The 13,162-nt window shown below is 38.8% G+C and overlaps 1 long non-coding RNA gene across 1 annotated transcript; it reads left to right on the top strand.

The window, feature by feature from the left end:
- Positions 1–5,058: 5,058 nt before the first annotated feature.
- Positions 5,059–5,590, top strand: LOC127161177 (uncharacterized). The gene is made up of 3 exons (XR_007826978.1): positions 5,059–5,217; positions 5,323–5,356; positions 5,503–5,590. It is a non-coding gene; the product is annotated as an uncharacterized LOC127161177 (long non-coding RNA).
- Positions 5,591–13,162: the final 7,572 nt, after the last annotated feature.

The raw sequence follows: 13,162 nt of genomic DNA, 5'->3' as shown, positions 1-13,162 counted from the left end.
TTACAAATTTCCCAGACATGGGGAGGTGTGAGGCATAATTTGATTTCAAACAAGTGTACATCGCTCCCGTATCAAGCATTACTGGTATTGTTTTTCCTTGTATTTCAATATCTAATACAGGTTCTTCGGTTGTATTGGTTGTTAAAATTGGAAGCTGCCTCTGCCCCTTAGGATTCTCTGGGCATCCCTAACATTCCTGATTTTGGCTCCCCCAGTGGTTCACAGGGCCGTGGAGAGTTGCCTGCCAACCCGCCCCCCTTCCAGCCCCAGGTGCTTGTGGCCATGGATTAGTTGGACAATTTCTCCGGTAGTGGCCTGGCTGCCCGCATCCACAGCAGACTCCTGGAGGAAAGTTAATCATTCTACCTCCTCCTCTCTGTCCCCGGAGCTGTGGTTTCCTTCTCCACTCGAGGGGCCCCTGCTGCTGAGCATAAACATTGACAATGGGGGAAGGGGCCTGGTTTGCATTTGGAGGAGTTGCTGCAGGCAGAGTTGGCTGGACAGCTGGATGAGAAGCATTTACAGAAGGCATTACAGTCATTTGGTTAGATTCTTCTTTTGTTACCACTGCCTGAACTTTTTTCTTGCGCTTGGCTGTCAGTTCTTCAAGCTGGAGTTGAGTAAGCTTTCTTTGTAGTTCTTTCTCTTGGTTTAAGAGCTTTTGTTCATTTTTCCTATACAGTTCCACTGCATGAGACACATGATCGCAAAACTCCTTGTGTGTTTTGGAGTTCAGACCAACTACATCCTCTAGCTTACTCTTAACAGTTTGTGGCATGGCTTCTACTATAGCATTTCTGAACAGTGTAGCCATTAGAGGGTCTCCTTCTGGATTCCCTTCAGTCTCTTGCTTCCATCTGTAGCAAATTAGCTCAAAAGGGAAATATTTATGATTAATTATAACTGGTTATAATTAATTATGAATATTTAATCAGATCTTAGAATTAACTGTAGCAGAATTAACGTTACAATTATTTGATCTGTTCGTCCACCGAATAGACAGTATAATCATTCATCAATTCTAGGAAAGGTTACTTTCTGGCCAAGAAAGAATAAATTTCCTACTTCAGTTAGTACTAGCAGTAACTTAACTTGTAGTAAACTCAAAATGTAGCATGTAGCAAGATCAAATATTCAGTGACTTCAAATTGTGAGCAGCACACGGAGACCATCAATTGTGAATATATGCAATTTAATAAATGGAACTGCAGGTAACATACAACTAACTAAGCAAAACACGTGTACATATACATAGAGAAAGAAAGTGAGAAAAGAGAAGAGAGAGAGAGAGAGAGAGAGAGAGAGAGAGAGGGCAAGAATGGCAGTATTTAGCATCAGTTAACCAGCGACCACATGAGAATCATCAGAGAAGCAAAGTTACTTGAAGATAAACTACCAGAAGATTGACTCAAGGGATGAGTCTTGGAGAGTGTCTCGAAGGGTTTGAGCATGGATGGGTTGGTGTTAGGGTCTTTTGATAGTTTCCCTACCACACCCACCTTTGGGTGAATTGGCCAATACAAAGTTTGGATTTTTGAGCGGGAGAACTTCTCTTTGTCTCCGTTTATGTCCCATTTGCATGTTTATTGCTGGCCTGGGGAATTGGTGCAGTTTTACCCACAATATAGTACAAACAGTATGATGCATTTTCTAATCACATGGTGTACACCATTGTTCAGAAAATAAAGTGCAGATCGTTTTGATACCAAGAATGAAACATCTAGAAGGTATTAAACCAGAGATACATTCATACATTCAAAATACGCATTTAGAGACTAACTAGTACCAATAACGAGGGCTAACTGGGCTAATATAACATAGAAACATACAAGCAAAACATGCATACACCAAGTACATTTATAACTGGTTAAATATAGTCTAAATAAAGAAAAAGGTTTCTATGTGTGTGCGTTATGTGTATTGGGAACAGTCTGCCAGCCACCAAGGATCTGAGGTGCTTGGTGCTGGTGATTGCCTCCCTCATGGAATGCCTTTGAAGTCCAATGGGGAGACAAGAGCTGATCTGTTTAGCATCTTCGTGATAGTGAGGAGGGAACCATAGACCATTAAACACCCATATAAATGTAGAACGTGAGGCCAGGTCTGTAATTTATATGCAAATGTCAAAAGGCTAAAAGGTTCTCTACAATGTAAATCCTAAACGATCATCAATGATCCTAAGCAGATGCTACACATCTTTTCAATTGTCTCTGCACATATGTGACAGGGTTCTCAGTTTCCCCCAACTGTTCGCCCTTCAATGCTTTAGGGTCGATTCTAGTCGGGTATTCAGCACGTAGTGCTTGCCACACAGCTGGGCGAAATACATCAAATACAGTCCCGTCTATGTAATGGGAGTTCACAGCTCTCTCTAAGCCAGATGCTTGAAGAATTTCTTCCATCTTTGCTCCCCCTACAATTTTTGCCAAGAGTGCTTTGATGTCTTCTACAGCCAGGAGTTTGCCCATAGTTTCTTCCTCAAACACCCTAATCCATTTCCCAGCCCCCTCGTGCATGTCCGGTAAGCGAGTGACTAGGCCCTCCAAGTCCTGTGAAGCCCAAGGTATGTACTGTCCCTGCGCCCCTTTTATTAAAATAGGAAGTTGTTTTGTTAACCCTCTGGGGTCGAAAAACGCGCCGGCGCGGTTTGTGGCCGTTTTTCTGATAATGCCAAAAAGGACTTCAATTTCTCCGTCATTTTTGATCGTACAGATAAGAACAATACATCAATGGAATCTGTAAGGAATTCACTTTTATTTTTCTACACTCATAATAACAACAACACTCTGTGGTTTTGTGAAATAAAGCAAACAAACAAGGTATGTAATCTGCTGCGTTGTTTTCTGTGATCGTCATTACGAAATGCGTCAACTAAAACTCAGCAAATACTCTGCACAGAGACATGAGAGACATATCTGTAGGAAGCCTGATATGTCTACTTTTAAACGAAGTAAGTCTTATCGAAAACAAATATCATGTGTTAAAGTAATCTGTATGAAACCAACCCCATGTCCAGTCTTTCTTGTCAGACCTAATTATTTTTAATTTGATCACGCCCACGAGCTGCTTTCGGTTTGCTATTATAATCAGCCACGTGGAGGCGCGCGTGGCGAACCGCCCACATCAACGTAAACAAAGCGGGAGACTTTCACTTCATTGTTTATCTGGGCTACTTCATCTTGTTACTGGAAGAAGACGCGCTGTGAGGAGAAAGATTTATATTTCCCTCAGAGGAAGAGCGATGCGACGCACGGCGAGATCCACCGAAAGAGTAAGTCTTTCTTTTATTACTTACGTTAGTTGTTGTGTTATTGTGATATTCGTGACTACACGTGCAGTCGAGTGAAACGTTATGAAGTTTGTTTCATTTCATTGCGTCGAAATGTTTGACGACGCCAGGATGTTTTTAATGTTCTATAAAATAAAAATGACGCGATATAAATGTAATAGTGTTTACACTGTAACACTGAATGATAAAGTCTAAGATTGTTTAGACAAAACTACTGTCATAGACTCTGTTCACGCATAGATGTTTATGACGTGCTTAACAGTAATACATTAGTTTCTCAGACATAAAATGGCTTTGTATTGTATAAGACATACAAAGCATGCTTGTGTTTATGACTATAAAATCATATTTATTTATTTATTTATTTATTTATCTTATAACAATAGGATACTATTAGTTTATTATTAATACTATGTTAATGAATAGATGTTTAACGTGCTAAACAATAATTCGTTTCTTAGATATAAAATGCTATTTTTTAAAGATAGTATAAAGCATGTTGAGTCTATGACTACAAAATAATACTATATGTATATATTACAGATGCTCCTGATATTAATATGCTTACAGGTGTTTTTTTTTTTGTTTTGTTTTGTTTTGTTTTCTCTAGTGATCTGATTCCTGCACCACAGATGAATGCTACATGAAGAGTGCTGTACCAACATCAGATGTTCAACTACACTGATTTTTTTTTTTTTATTGTAAAACAATTTCCTGGACTACTGATGATGAGTTTTGTTTCTTAAATCCATGGAAAGAACCAGCAGTCACTTAAATATCAGGTATAATTTACTTGTTTCACTTGTTGAACAGAATCCAGAAAACAGTTTTCAGGAATGACACAAAGTCTCTTCAAGTCTCTATGGTTAGATCAGTTTAGTCAATAATGTGCTTTTGACCTTCATTATGTATGTTTTGATGATACGGTGTTGTAAATAAAATACAAATAGTCTAAAACTCCATTCTCTGAATCTCTCATTGTTTCTACCTGACAGTCACAGTCTCATTGATGGGCCATTAGAGGAAGGCCTTTTGTCTCTCAGGTGTGAATCACTAAATATTCATGGTCGTTGTCACTCCCTCGCATATTCCCTTTCAGTCACAAAACATGTCTTAGAAAATTTAAATCAATATATTGTTTTCTGTAAACGCGTAAATGAGATGATTTTCACATCTTTTTGTAGAAAAAACTCTAGCCTACCACATCCAGTTCTCCAAAGTCTTGGGCACGAATGTACTGAATGTGTTTCATGGTCTTATTTCAGTGACTTAAAGATTTAAGTTTTTCACTAACCACGCATAAACATTGTTTTCTCAAAAACAAAAACATGTACATTAATGTTTCTTACATATTATTGTAGCCCTGTTTGTGCTGATTACAATGTAATCAGACTTTAGCCATTAATATGTATTTAAGATACTGAAAAAAGCACAAATGTGAGGGCATGTCAAAACTTCTCCAGGGCCCCAAAACACCCTCAGACCCCAGAGGGTTAACAGGGCAACACTAGAAGTGTTTTATCTCATTTAAAATATGTATTTAAGTAAGTGTTTTACTTCATTTACATTATGTATTTTATAAGATAATATTACTTTATGATGACATTATACATTCTGCGTGACATCTGCTTGCTTTAATGGGTGTGCACACTGAACATTCAGGTCTGGAGCGGAAGGAGTTACCTTAGAAATGGGGCAGAAACTCAACTGTCGAGCAGCAAAACACGTCTCCCACTGTTGTTTTCACAAATTTCAGGTTTAGTCTTAAATATTAAATAATAATATTACACAAATATTACATGCATGTGTTCCTGACACGTTCTTTCATGTAAATGATACACTTCTGTTGAATATTTACTTTATAAAAATGGTTTATTGTCTTCAGAAAAAGTCTGTTAGCATCTGAACTGTAATGCTAACTATAAGAGGTAAGTGAGGTTAACTATTGACTTGAGCTCTTGTTTATGAAAGTTTGGGCTTTTATTGTCATCTTAATTAACGTTACTTGCTGTTTTGCTTTTTTTTTAATAAAGGTTTTGCAGGCAATTTGTCATTGGATGAAAGGAAGTAAGTTAATTTATTTAACCTAGAAGTATGCAATATACGGTTAATCAGATACAAAATTAACATGGAGTGTGAAAATGAGCTGAAAGTACTTTAAGCATGTTTTGACCTTTCATGGTAAACAAATATTGATTCCACTTGTCCTTCAGCAGTTTCAGAAAAAAACTTCTACGACACAGGAAAAGTTCCTGATTTTAAAATTTCTGAAGGGAGCTGCTGACAGAGATATAAAAAACATAGGTGATCTGAAAAAGCTTATTAAATTACTTTATATGTATCTTTCATAATATATTTAGCCTATATCGCCACGCATCTGTAATTTTCTTTTGCAAAATTATATATGTCTATATACTTTTATGTTTGTTTGCTTGTTAGTTATTTTAAAAGGGCTTTAACGTACAAACATAAATAACATTGTATATGAGCATTAAATAAGTAAACCTAAAAATGTAAATTCTGTTATTAAACTGTATTGTTTTGTATATTCTATATATTATTTATTTTTCTTTTCTGCATTTCACCCTTGCTATAGTTTACTTCTAATAAACCTGTCATTGTATAATAAATATTGTTGACAGATTGTTTATGTTCCAGATTGTTTATGTTCCTTCCTTGAATCTTCCATTCTAATGGCCGTGCACCAGAGTTGGAGCGTATCTCCTGTCGAAGAACATCTCTAGACATTATGAACCATATGACTAGTATGTAATACCTTAAACACACACTACCATTCAAAAGTTTAAGGGTCAGATTTGTCATGTATTTGAAATAAGTCTTTTATGGCAACAACTGCTGCATTAATTTGATTAAAATACAGTAAAACTGTAATATTGTGAAATTACAATTTTTAATTAACTATTTTCTATTTCATTATGTTTTAAAAAGTGATCTAACCTGATTTTGCAGCATCATTATGCTTACACCGTGTGTACACTGGACGCAAGTGGCACGACAGAATACAGTAGAACCCATTATAATCATTGATGCTGTCTATACTGGATGCGGCGAGGGGCGACACAACAAATCCCCGACAGTAAACTGCTACTGCATTCTATTTATGACGAATTACATTTTACAATGTATTCGCATAGAAAACTGTAATTTTAAATTGTAATAATAAACATTACTGTTTTTGTTTATGATCAAATAAATGCAGCTTTCTTGGTGAACATAAGAAACTTATTTCAAAAACAAACAAAACTGACCACAAATATTAATAACACAAGGGATACAAATATTAGTCCATTTACTCTAATAAAGTGCAAGAAGCTCTTAAAAATATTAACGTAAACAGATTTTTTTTTTTTTTTTTTTTTTTTTTTTTTTTTTTTTTTTTTTTACCTTTGTATTGTATACCAAGAATGCAATGCACAGTGCATAGATTGTCTGTCTATGCTGGATGCAAACCAGAGTGACCATTGAAAGTCATTTGAACTTTGTGTCAGTACATGGTAAATAGAACGCAGCATCAGTTTGCTGTCGGGGATTTGTAGTGTTGCACTTTGCCTCATCCAGTGTAGACAGCAGCACTGATTATAATAGGTTCTATCGTATTGTGTCGTATGTTGTATGCATTTTGCTCACGGTGTTAAAACTGGTATGATGCCATTCCTAACTAATAGAACTTTTCTATTTCAGAGACTGAAAATCATCAATAAAACACAAGATAATGATAACTTATTTTAAGAATATAGTAAGACTAACAAGAATAAATAAAAATGCATCTGTGACTTCATATTGCTTCTTATTTTTCAGTGGAGTGATAGCTCCAACACCAATTAAGCAGACCTGAGCAGCTGATCAAGGATCACCAGAAACTCTGCAGAACTTCAGTACCCAGTGCTCAATAAGTCCTCAATACCCAGGACTGGAAACCAGAGTTGTATCAATCTAGCAGTCATCCTGCCTCTCTGAATTGTCATGTTTAGAGCATATTTCAGGAGATCTCAACATTGTCTCGAGGTCCACTTACATGCGTTTTGCTCCAACCTAGTCCAGTGCACCTAAACAAACTAATCAAGGTCTTCAGTTTAACTATAAATTTACCCAAACTATGGGTGTGTATCTGTCAGGTCCCTTGATCATTAGTCAGTGGTTAAAGGAGAACTACACTTCCAGAACAACAATTTACAAATAATGTACTCACCCCCTTGTCATCAGAGATGTCCATGTCTTTCTTTCTTCAGTTGTAAAGAAATTGTTTTTTGAGGAAAACATTTCAGCATTTTTCTCCATGTAATGGACTGATATGGTGCCCCGATTTTGAACTTCCAAAATGTAGTTTAAATGCAGCTTCAAACGATCACAAATGCAGTTGTAAACGATCCCAGCAGAGGAAGAAGGGTCTTATCTAGTGTAACAATTGGTTATTTTAATAAAAATAATACAATTTAAATACTTTTTAATGTCAAATGCTCATCTTATCTTGCTCATCCCGACCTCTGTTCTGTTCTGGTTCATGTCAGTTAGTGTATGTGGAAAAACTCCCCATCTCATGTTCTCCCTCAACTTCAAAATCATCCTATATCGCTGTTTTACCTTTTTTGTTAAGGGTGTATCATATTCTTTACATGTTCACTTTGCAAAGACTGTGTCGCAGTGGCGGCTACTGGTCTGTCAAATAGGGGAAGCTCATTTTCGGCCTACATCATAAAATTGTCTATTTATTTAAAAGTAAATTCTGCCCTACGTTCCTTTTCAAGAAAATGGTCTGTGACCCTGTCGTACCAACTAGGCGTCTTTTCCAGTGACTTGACCAGTGTCCTCTCAATGGCCAGCAGAGCTAGGCTGCTTAAACGGCCTTGGCCCATTGTGTTTCGGGTGTAGGACTTGAGCCACTTTAAACAGGAGAAGCTCCTTTCTACACCTGCAGATGTAGCTCCAATTGTTACCACTAATGAGAACAGTTTGTAAAGCTGAGGCATTGCACTGTCCAACTCCATGTCTTTAAGGAACACCAAGTAATCACACAGCTTTCCCCTGTTACCCTGCAAGTCCTGATCTGAATACAGGACTTGAAGTTCTGACCTCAGTCTCCCTGAATCAAAGTGATGGCCATAACTTTTCAGGACACTTTGGAAGGCCTCCTCTGGAAATACTTGTCTAATGTCATCAAATTTCTCTGGATTGGCTAATTCTAAGAAGAGCATGCTTTCCAAATTTGAAAAACGTTGAGGAATCTGCTCCAAGATGTTATCAAGGATGGCCATGTACAGATTTCTGTATCGCTCTTGGGGATCCTGTAATTGGGTCAGACGGCGCTTTCTCATGGGCTCATCTCGTGGGTCTGATGTGAGATCTGCTGTTTTGGCATAAACGGCTTGGAAAGCCCCCTCTGACCTCTTCTCTTTGACAAATGCAAGAAGAGATTCAATTCTTTTCTTGCAGTAAAGAACATCCATCGCCCTCTGCTGGACAATATCAAAGACCACATCAGTCTCAGAGAAGATTTGTTCATATGTGTACAACATGAACACAAACTCAAAATCCTCCAGTTTCCTCAGAAAGCCTTTGGCACAATCCAGTGTATCATCATCCATTGTTGTATCTGCAATGATGTTCTCAAATGTCTGCAGGAGGCCATCATAATTGTTTGCCACAGTGCTCACTATCCGTGATGTGAAACTCCATCGAGTAGGAGCGTTTCTGCTGTGCAGTTTCACCCACGACGCTAGCCTAGCCTACTATATGAATGAATGAATGAACGATCTAAAAAAAATATTAAACTCTGTAAAGGTGAAACAAGGAATGTGGTGTATAATTGTGTGAAATGTATGATGAAAATCAAGCAATTTCGCCAAGCAAATATAAAGAAATAGGTTGCAGCAGTTTTTATTTCGACTGAACTTGAGAAATCCGCGATGGGACTGAGCGCGAATAGCTTCAGCGATTCCTTATAGTACAAAATCGCTGTCAGTCAAAAGGAGATGCAATCTTTCGACAGACCCTCCAATCATCACGCAGAAGCTCGGAGTCCAGGCCAGCCCACTCCTCATTTGCTCCTCATTCACCCCCAGAGAAGCTGAGCGTCCGTGGGCGGGACATAATCGCAGCGTTTATCCAATGACCGTCTAGTTTCAAAGCACTGAAAAAAAAACGTTCAAAGCAGCCGCATTGAAGTCAATGGACGCTGGTCTTCAATGGGGAAATGCACTGTGACGCTACGGGAATGTATGAGAAGAAAATCAAGTCAGCCGACCTGCTATATCTAACTGATTCTGAACGAACTCGTCTTTGAGATGAACGTTTTCTAACGCATTTTTAGTCAATAAAATGTTAATACAATAGTACATAATTTGACCATTAATTTTGTGACATTATAGGGGAAGCTGAGCTTCCCTTGCAGTCTTAAAGAAATCGCCACTGCTGTGTCGGTACTTCTGCAGTGATGTAGGATGATTTCGAAATTATTTTTCAAGTTGAGGGAGAAAATACGATTGGAGTTTTTCGACATACACTAACTGTCTTGAGTCAGAATACACAGAGTTCAGGGAGAGAAAGACAAGACGAGCATTTAAGATTAAAAAGTATTTTAAATTGTATTCTTTTAATGAAAAAAACTGATAGGTTCGCTAGATAAGACCCTTCTTCCTCGGCTGGGGTCGTTTACAACCACATTTGTGATCGTTTGAAGCCGCATTTAAACTGCATTATGGAATTTAAAAATCGGGGCACAATATCAGTCCATTATATGGAGAAAAATGCAGAAATGTTTTCCTCAAAAACATAACGACTGAAGAAAGAAAGATATGAACATCTTGGATGACAAGGGGGTGAGTACATTATCTGTGAATCTTTGTTTTGGAAGTGGACTTCTCCTTTAAGGGATGTCTTGATCACAAAATTTTTACTGTGCACTGAAATGTGTGCTGTGAAAACCAGGAAGCGCCGATGCTCACTATATTCCCTTATAGGAAGTTCTGAAGCTCAAAACTTAAGAGATAATTCATTACAAAATGACGTGACCGATTTTAAAACACAAACCAATATCATATTTGAGCATAAACATACATCACTAGACAGGTAATGTCTAATCTAGCAAACATTTACAATTTATTTATGGCTGAAATCTTGCACATTCATGTAACAAAGTATTTATCATAATGTACTGTAAATAGCATTACAAGAGATATTCATTTTAATGCTGTGTGTAAATATCAGTAGTGATGCTGTACAGTGAGGATGGAAATAGTCATCAATGTGTAGTGAGCCACTGTCCTTATCAATGTCTGAATTTGTAAACACAATTTATCAATTCACAACCTAGCAAACTATTAAGGTGATTGAGACGCAATCTCTGTATGGCAGTGGACCTTGAGGACCAGAGTTGAGAAGAACCCCTGACACACTAATTAGTTAATAATCACTCATGAAGAATGAGTACACTTTCATTTGAACAGAAATATGTAATATTTGACTTATATTCAGTGATTTTATTATTTTCTATTCCCTTTTGTGTCAATCACAGCTAAATAAAACCAAAGTCCATTCAGCCACAGGTCACTGCATCTTTTGCTGTGTAAGGTTTTTAAATGTCAAACACATTCTCAGTATTTATGTATGTTTCAGCTTTTATAACCATTGTAGGGATCACTGTTTCAGTACGGTTCTTATGTACTATCCATTTAACATTTCAGCAGCTGAATTCTTTTAGTACTTGCATAGTAATTTTATTTGTACCATATTTGTGATGCATATATAGGAAGTGACATTAAACTGTGTTGAAAATTCTAGAAAATTGTTCTCATGCTGTAAGTCAGTTCCCACTCTTTTGTTTATTTGTTTGTTTTTTACATTTACATTTTGGTTCTTGTTTTCTTTCTCATTTTAGATGCTGGAGAAAAAGCTGCCAGGCTAAAGCATTTAAAGTGGAAACTTTTGTTGTGGCTCAAAAATCCAGGATTGGGATGGTGGAAGGACCAGAAGACCAGAGATCAGGCAGAGATCTACTGATGCCCCTGAGGAAACCGTTTAACTAATGTGTTAGGTTAAACCAAAATTTTTCAGCCCTCACCTTCATGTCTTTCCAAACCTGTAAAACTTTTGGTTATCTTTGAAACATAAATGTAGATCTCAGAAAGATAGTAAAGACAGCATTAAAGTAATCCATGTGACTCCAGTTGTTTAACCTTAATTTTATGATGTGATGTGAATGGTTTATATGCACAAAAAACATTGCATAAGGATGTAATTTTGTTGTTGTTGCTGTTTTTTGCACACACAAGACATCTGTTAAAAATATCTTTATTTGAATTCTGCACAAAAGTTTTTTATAGGTTTGGAGTGACATGAGAGTAAGTAAGAAATTGGCAAAATTGGCGTTTTTTGGGTGAGATGTGTTCTAATGTGGTTAGAATTGGTCATTGTCCTGTGTTATAAACATTTTCAGTATTTCAGAGATAATTTCGCCGCGTTTGTGGAGTGGACACTGGCGAGAAACAAACCCTCGTTCTCCGCCTGCTCCCTGGAGAATCTCGCTAGTGCCACTCCGGACCCAGAACCCAGCCAGCCACCACCCCGACACGCGGAGCACGAGCCCGAGCCCACCGCAGACGGATCTCACGCTATCAGCGCGACCAAGGAGCCATCGCCAACTGGAGCGACAGAGCAAGCGATCGCCGCTGAACGAGAGGAATGTACGTCTGACCAGGTGCGAGAGCTGGCCACAATGCCTGCGACGGTAGGAGTATCAGTGGGGCACGAGGATGCTGAGGACAGCACAACCCACTGCACCGCCGCTGAGGGTGAGCTTAATATGGACCTGGGTCATAATGTTATGGACTTGAATATTGAACTGTCAGCATGTTTGGATTTTCCCACCCACCCACCCTCCCTCCCTCAGTCACCTCTGCTTCCTGTCAGCACCGTTGCTCACCCTCAGCTCACCATCTGTGCGGTGGGTTCACCGCAGGTCTGCCAGTCTCCATTGGTGTCATGGCTGGAGGATCCCTCATCGTCGCCTCCAGCCTCAGAGTCCTGGACTCCGCCTCGGCCCTCCGACCCTCCGGCTCCACTCCGGCTCTCAGCTCCCTAGTCTCCACCGTTGCCCATCGGTCCACCAGCTCCACCGGGCTCCATCGTCCCTCCGGCTCCGCCCTGGTCAGTCGTCGCCCCACCTTCACCTCTGGACTATACTCCCCCGGCTGCACCTCGTCGCTCCGTCCCACCGGCTCTGTGGAACTCCTCCCTCCCGCGGGCACAGCCTCGGTCCTCTGTCGCTCTGGCTCCGCTGTGGACCTCCGGATCTCCGTTTCCACCTTGGTCGCCAGAGCCTTGGGCTCCGTTGTGGATTATTAAATGTATTTTGTTTATATCTTTGTTTATATACGTCTTCGTCTGTCTGTTCCTGCCTACAGCGTGACAGCGGTCTTAAAAAACTTAGGGCAGCCCCCTTTCCCCTTTTTGTTTTTGCCATGATTATAGAAATTCCACTGTTTAGTAGTTTACGTTCTCAATAAAACTGAATCACTAGTTGTGGCACCTTTATAACCATGACCTAATTTTGATAAGATTTGTAGCAGGTGAGTCAGTTGTGTGTATTACAGGTGAAGGTTATTGGAATATTGACAATACTATAAAAGTGGCAACAGGTTACGCCCACCCTGACACCATTGTGCATATCTTAAAATATCAATCAGCTGTGAGCTCAATGCTACACTCTAAAAATGCTAAGTGTGTTTTAACCCAAAATAGTATAAAATATGGACAAACCCAACAGTTGAGTTAAAACTGTTAAAAGTGTCTCAAAAGCCTTTATTTTCTACCCAAATATATGGTCATACACAATTACTCATTGGTTTCCATCTTTAA

Source organism: Labeo rohita, unplaced genomic scaffold (genome assembly GCF_022985175.1).
Source record: "Labeo rohita strain BAU-BD-2019 unplaced genomic scaffold, IGBB_LRoh.1.0 scaffold_57, whole genome shotgun sequence".
Taxonomy (NCBI): domain Eukaryota; kingdom Metazoa; phylum Chordata; class Actinopteri; order Cypriniformes; family Cyprinidae; genus Labeo; species Labeo rohita.
The sequence above is the reverse complement of the archived record's forward strand: the minus strand, read 5'-3'. Positions and strand labels throughout refer to the sequence as shown.